This window comes from Oryctolagus cuniculus, chromosome 1 (assembly GCF_051225735.1).
Source record: "Oryctolagus cuniculus isolate XC-2025 breed Fujian yellow rabbit chromosome 1, ASM5122573v1, whole genome shotgun sequence".
Lineage (NCBI taxonomy): Eukaryota > Metazoa > Chordata > Mammalia > Lagomorpha > Leporidae > Oryctolagus > Oryctolagus cuniculus.
In genome coordinates this window covers 237,369,002-237,376,089 of record NC_142867.1, presented here as the reverse complement: position 1 = coordinate 237,376,089, position 7,088 = coordinate 237,369,002, and positions in this window count along the sequence as shown.

Here is a 7,088-nt window from a genome sequence, read left to right as displayed (position 1 = left end):
CTGGGCTGATCCGAGGCCAGGAGCCAGGAGCCTCCTCCAGGTCTCCCACGGGTGCAGGGCCCAAGCACTTGGACCATCCTCCACTGCTGTCCCAGGCCACGCAGAGAGCTGGATGGGAAGAGGAGCAGCCGGGACTCCAACTGGTGCTCATATGGGACGCCAGCACTGCAGGCGGTGGCTTTATCTGCTGCACCACAGCGCCGGCCCCGGGCTGTTTTACAGAGAAACACCTATCCAGAGAGCGCCGGTGGCTGTGTGGTGCAGTGGTTAGCTCCCCACTGGGACACCTGTGCCCCTCACCAGAGGGGGTTGGGGTCCTGGCTGCTGCACTGCCGCCCCCGCTTCCTGGCCGCGTGCACCTGGGAGGCAGCTGATGGGGACTCCAGCGTTTAGGCCCCTGCCGCCCCCGTGGAGACCGGCCCGGGCCCCCAGCCCTGCTTCACCTGAGCCAGCCCTGGCCGCCGCGGGCACATGAGTGTGCGCGGAGAACGCCCAAGTGGCTGCGTGGCAGCCGGCCCACTGGGGCGGTGTGCAGAGGGCAGGGTGGTCCCGCGGCCGGGGCACCTGCTCCCGGTCCTCCCGGCACCACCGAGCGCGGTGGAGTCGGCCAAGCTGTGTCACTGGCGGGGGCGGGGGGTGAAGATGATGTCAATGATATCAAGTTTCAGGGGCCGGGGGCTGTGGCGTAGCAGGTTAAAGCCCCGGCCTGCAGCACAGCATCCCATATGGACGTCGGTTCGAGTCCCAGCTGCTCCACTTCCGATCCAGCTCTGCTGTGGCCTGGGAAAGCAGAGGAAGATGGCCAAGTGCTTGGGCCCCTGCACCCACATGGGAGACCCGGATGGAGCCTCTGGCTCCTGGCTTTGGATTGGCTCAGCTCTGGCCATTGGGGTCGTCTGGGGACTGAACCAGCGGATGGACGACCTCTCTCTCTCTCTCCATCTCTCCATCTCTCTCTCTCTCCATCTCTCTCCCCTCTCTGTCTCTCTGTCTCTCTCTCCCCCTCTCTGTAACTCTGCCTTTCAAATAAATAAATAAGCCTTGAAAAGCAGACAGCAGTTCCAGGGAGACGGCGGGACGAGCCGTGTCACGCGGTGACTGCGTGAACGCGGAGGCGTTGCATCCGGCGAATCTCTGGAGCCCATGCCCAGTGCTCCCGCACGAGCCCACGGTGGGCACGAAGGTGCCTCAAACGACGGTGGGAAATGGGATGAAACGTGGAGGCTGGGGCCAGGCTTCGGTGCCGCAGTTACGGTGCCGCTGAAACACCCTGTGACAGAGGCCTGGCTCCGCGTCTCGGCTCCCGGCGCCAGCGCCCTGCCTGCACGCCCTGGGTGGCAGCCGTGAGGTCCCGGGCCCTGTGCACCTGCTGACCACAGGGAGGCCTGCATGGAGATCTGGGCTCCCGGCTTCCACCCGGCCAGCCACGCCAGGAGCCCCACCTGAGTGGCAGGTGCGCACGCACTCGGACCCTCACCTGCTGCCTCCCAGGGCCCCTGCGTTGGGTCTCAAAGACAAAAAGATAACACAGAAAGGGATTTCTCCTTAGAAGAAGGGGGGAGGGGGAATGGGGGGAGCGGTCTCCATCGCCCCCTTGTGTCCGTGTTTGCGGCAGGCCGCTGCGGGCGGCCGTGGGGGCGCACAGGCACGGGGGTGACCTAGGGGACGCGATCCTGCGTTATCTGCGGGCCCCACACCCTCACGGCGTCCGTCTCAGTGCGAAAGGGAGGCAGGAGAGAGGGAACCGCGCATCGCAGCGGCCGCAGCCAGGTTTGCAGCAGGAGGCAGGGCCCGAAGCAGTGCGGACCCCGCCCCCGCCCCCGCCCCCGCCGGGCGCGCGGACCCCGCCCCCGCCCCCGCCCCCGCCCCCGCCGGGCGCGCGGACCCGCCTCCCGCAGCTGCCCAGGGGTGGTTACTGCTCGGCGGGCCCCAGCCCCTCCCGCGGGCCCTGGCTGGCACCTGCGGGCTTGGGGCCCCACCCCACCCCCCAGCCCCTTTGCCGTTAGGAGCCCGTGTCGCACACCCCAGGGCCCCAGGCCCGAGCCAGGCCGCTCCCTCCCTCCCGCCTCCCTCCCGCAGGTGCCTGGGGGAGGGGCAGGGGCACGTGGCGCTCTGTTGCGCCCCCCCCCCCCCCCCCCGCCTTGGCCGGCCTGCAGACCCAGGTCGGGGCTTTCCCCAGCCGCGGCCTGGGAGATGTGGGATGTGGGAGACCACACCGCGTCTCAGTTCTTCGCAGTGGGAGGTGGGGATTTTAACCTGACCTTTGCACTTGGCCGCGGGCTGCAAGTCTAGTGAGGGCCTGGCCGGTCCTGGGGCTCCCCAGAGGCAGAGCGGGTTTCCCTGCAGGGGTTGGCTCCTGCCTGCAGCTGCGGTGGGTTTTTGGTTTGCCTTGTTTTTCTGCAGTGTCCCCTCTCCCGGCGGGGCCTGAGTGGCTACCTGGGAAAGCAGCCGGCGCCAGACCCCGTGCAGCCCGCTAGGAAAAGGCTGAGAGGCCAACGGCGCTGTGGCGTCGCCGGTAAAGCCCCGGCCTGCAGTGCTGGTGTTAGGCAGGAAGTCAGACAGGAGCTTATGTGTGTGTGACAAAGGCCTAAGGAGACGTCTGTGTCCAGCATCTGCCTCTCAGTCATCCTGATGGTGTCTCAGGGGCAGCCCGGCCTTCCCCTCCTACCTGATAACCTGCCAGGTGGGAGCCCCGCCCCTTCTGCCTGACAAATCTCCCCCAATCTCCCGGTGCAGCCCAGTCTCTGCCTCTCAGACACCCTGCTCTGATCCCGTTCTCCAGGGGGCCCTGCTCCCCCTTCCTCTGAACCTGGGATGGCGCCAGCGAGGCTTCCTCCTGTCTGATACCTTCAGGGGAAAACTCAGATAGGAGCTTCTTAGTATTTACAGCCATAAAGTCCTTTGTTTCAGGAGGTGAAGCCGGAGACCCAGCTCCTTAACCACCACCACCACCACCACCACCACCACCACCACCACCACCTCCCCGCTCCGCCGCCTCAACTGGACCGCGCCCTCGGCCTCTCTGCTGAGCCGCCCGCCTGCCTGGCCAGGTGTAGTCTCTCCGCCCAGCCTTGTAACCTTGCCCCCCCCCGCCCCCGCCCGCCGGAGCGACTGGGCGCTGTCTCCCAGGTCCTGTCTGGAGAGGGGCCCATCCGTCCTTACGGATGTGCCTGCCCTAGTAAACTTGCTATTTTACCTCCCACGACTCTGTCTCACGCCTGGATTCTCTCTTGCGCAAGAACCCTGCAATTTCTCCGGTAACACCGGCATCCCTTCCGGGCGTCGGTTCAAGTCCCGGCTGCTCCACTTCTGATCCAGCTCTGCTGTGGCCTGGGAAAGCAGGAGAAGATGACCCAGGTCCTCGGGGCCCTGCACCCGCGTGGGAGACCAGGATGGAGCCCCCGGCTTTGGATCGGTGCAGCTCCGGCCGCTGTGGCCATCTGGGGAGTGAACCATCGGATGGAAGCCCTCTATCTCTCTCTCTCTCTCTCTCTCTGCCTCTGTTTCCCTGTAACTCTGGCTTTTGAATAAATAAATATTTTTTAGAAATTAGGCCAAAAGGCGACAGCAGGAACCATGAATGAGACAGAGCAGTGGCAGCGGCCCGGTGTCGTAAGCCGGTCCGCGCAGGCTCTGCCACTGTCCACACGGACTTGCTCCCTTGCACATAATCAAGGCGCTCACGGCTTCTCCGCGGCGCACGCGTGGTCCGGACGCTCGTCTTGTCCTCGGGGTACAGGGCTGACTGAAGTTTCCCCTTGAGAGTAGCTGATTTATTTAAAGATTTATTTATTGAGAGTAGCTGATTTATTTAAAGGCGGGGGGGGGCATCTTGCCCATCCACTCCCCAGGAGACTGCCGCATCCACCCAGCCCCGCGCGGCAGGGACCCAGTTACGTGGGCGGCGTCTGGTGCTGCCACGTGGGGATTAGCAGGAAGCTGGGGTTGGGACCCGAGCCCGGCTCCCCAGTACCGGGCACCAGCTTCCAAAATAGCGTCTTTAGTGCCAAACGCGCACCCCAGACAAGAGCTTGGAACAGAAGCACCGGATGCCCTGACGCTCGGATACGTGGGACAGCCAGGCGGGGCCCACCGGGAGGGCGCAGGTAGGGCAGCCGGGACTCGGCGAGGCTCCCCCGCAAGGCTCAGCAGGACGTGCAACTGGAAACCCACGAGGCACCCCCAGCTGGAACGTTCTGTCTCCCCTCCCCGGACCCCGGACCGGTGGCCGTGAGGCCGGGGCGGAGTGAGGGGGGCGGCCGGCCGGGGAGGGAGCGCCTGTGCAGGTTGGACGCGCGCAAACGTCACGGCCTGGAAGCCGCCGGGTCCTGGCTGCCTCTGCTCTCGGGGGGCCTCAGCCTACGTGGCGCTGGCAGGAGACCGGCGCAGCTGCAGCCAGTGGCCCGAGCCAGGCTCCACTCCATCCTAACGGGATTCGCTGCTCCTGCTTCCCTGCCGGCCCTCACGTGTTCCTGCGCGCCTGCTCTCTCGGTCCTCCTCGCCCGCGCTCTCTTGGCCTCTCTTGGCTCCTCTCCTGCTCTGTCTCCTCCCTCCTCTGTCTCTCTCCTCCCTCCTCCGTCTCTCTCCTCCCTCCTCCGTCTCTCTCCTCCCTCCTCTGTCTCTCTCCTCCCTCCTCCGTCTCTCTCCTCCCTCCTCCGTCTCTCTCCTCCCTCCTCTGTCTCTCTCCTCCCTCCTCCGTCTCTCTCTCTCACAGTCTCCTTCTGTTTTTCCTTCGCCGCCCCTTCTCTCCGGTCTGTGGGGTGTCCCCAGTAAACCCTTTCCCTTACTCCGGTGTCCGGTGTGTTTTGCAACGGCCAACATTAATATATAGCAGGCGCCCCCTCCCCACTCTTTTTTTTTTTATTTATTTATTTTTTTACAGGCAGAGTGGACAGTGAGAGAGAGACGGAGAGAAAGGTCTTCCTTTGCCGTTGGTTCACCCTCCAGTGGCCGGCGCGGCCGGCGCACTGCACTGATCCGATGGCAGGAGCCAGATGCTTCCTCCAGGTCTCCCATGGGGTGCAGGGCCCAAGCACCTGGGCCATCCTCCACTGCACTCCCTGGCCACAGCAGAGAGCTGGCCTGGAAGAGGGGCAACTGGGACAGAATCCGGCGCCCCAACCAGGACTAGAACCCGGGGTGCCGGCGCCGCAGGTGGAGGATTAGCCTAGTGAGCCGCGGCGCCGGCCCCCTCCCCACTCTTAACAAGGAGTTGTGCTGGTCAGAAGCAGTCGGGGACGGGTTCCCACAGGGCATCCTGGTTCCTCTTTCTGCCCCTCCTCTGGGGCCCGGCTGCTCCCCCGGTACACGCCCTGGTGGGGAGCGTGTCCCTGTTGCTGTGGGGACCGCGTTCCCCACTCACCAGTGTGGGCGTCCCCTGGGGGGTTGTCCTGACCCTGCTATGTGACACGGCCGCTCTCAGCACCTCTGGTCTTCCTAAGGGAAAGACCTTGGGATGGGACCATCTTGGAGCAGGGACAGCGACCTCGTAAGAGACAAGGACGGCGCCCAGACACAGAGGAGGAGCCGCACAGAGGCAGAGACCACAGTGACGCGGCCACAAGCCAAGGACGCCCGGAGCCACGGGGAGCCGGTGGGGGGGGGCAGGAAGGACCCTGCCCTAATGCAGCGTCTGGGAATTGAGGGTGGGGGCTCAGCTCACGGCACCCCCGCCCCCTCCCAGGGTAACTGGGGTGGGGGCTCAGCTCACGGCACCCCCGCCCCCTCCCAGGGTAACTGGGGTGGGGGCTCAGCTCGCAGCACCCCCGCCCCCACTCCGGGTCGCCCACTCATGGAGTCCTGCACTCACTCAACTCTGGACCAGGCCGGTGCACGGAGCTCAGTCCTCAGGGGTCAAAAGTTGGAGGTCCCCACACATGACAGGGACAGAGTGGCCGGCATCCCTGCTGGGCCCCACCAAGGCCCCAGCTCCAAGGACCAGCCCCGAACTGACGTCAGTGGTGACCGACTGCATTTAAGCCGGGATCCTGAGAACACCCTTCCCTGGTCCAAACGGCACTTTTTTTTTTTTTTAAGATTATTTATTTATTTGAAAGTCAGAGTTATACAGAGAGGCAGAGAGAGAGAGAGCGCGAGAGAGCTCTTCCAGCCGCTGGTTCACCCCCCAATTGGCCGCAACAGCCGGAGCTGTGCCGATCTGAAGCCGGGATCCAGGAGCCTCCTCCGGGTCTCCCACGGGTGCAGGGTCCGAGGGCTTGGGCATCTTCCGCTGCTTTCCCAGGCCACAGCAGGGAGCTGGATGGGAAGCGGAGCAGCCGGGACTCGAATTCCAGCGCCCACACGGGAGGCCGGCACTGCACATGGCGGCTTTCCCCGCTGCGCCGCGGCGCCGGCCCCCACACCGCACTCGCTCTGGTGCGCCTAGGCCTGGGGCCAGCGTGAGCCGTCGCCCCGACGGCTGCCTCACGAGCCTCACGAAGGCTCAGGCTCCCCGAGGAGGAGCGCCAGCTTTGTGGTTGCGTGCGGTGTTGACGGGAGGATCAGAGGGTTGTGGACCCCACAGGCGAGGCTACAAGCTGTGCACCCTACAGCAAGCGCACGCCGGGGCCAGCCCGCCGTGCAAGCCGGCTAACCACTGCTTCTGGTCTGGAACCCCGTGTGACACCGGTTCAAGCCCCGGCTGCTCCGCTTCCAACCCAGCTCCTGCTGCTGCACCTGGGAGGCAGCGGAGGGCGGCCTGAGTGCTGGGCCCTGCACCACGTGGGAGACCCGGATGGAGCTCCTGGCTCTGGCCTCAGCCTGGCACAGCCCTGGCCGTGGTGGGCATTTGGGGAGTGAAGGGAGTGAACCAGTGGGTGGAAGACCTCCCTCCCCCTCTCTCTGCATTTCAAATAAACAGATATACTTTACTTTTTTTTAAATATTTATTTATTTATTATTTGAAAGAGTTACAGAGAAGCAGAGGCAGAGAGGAGGGGGAGAGAGAGAGAGAGAGAGAATCTTCCATCTGCCGTTTCACTCCCGGATGGCTGCAACCGCCAGAGCCGAGCTGATCCGAAGCCGGGAGCCAGGAGCTCCTGCGGGGCCCAAGCCCTCGGGCGTCTTCCACTGCTCTCCCAGGTGCACTA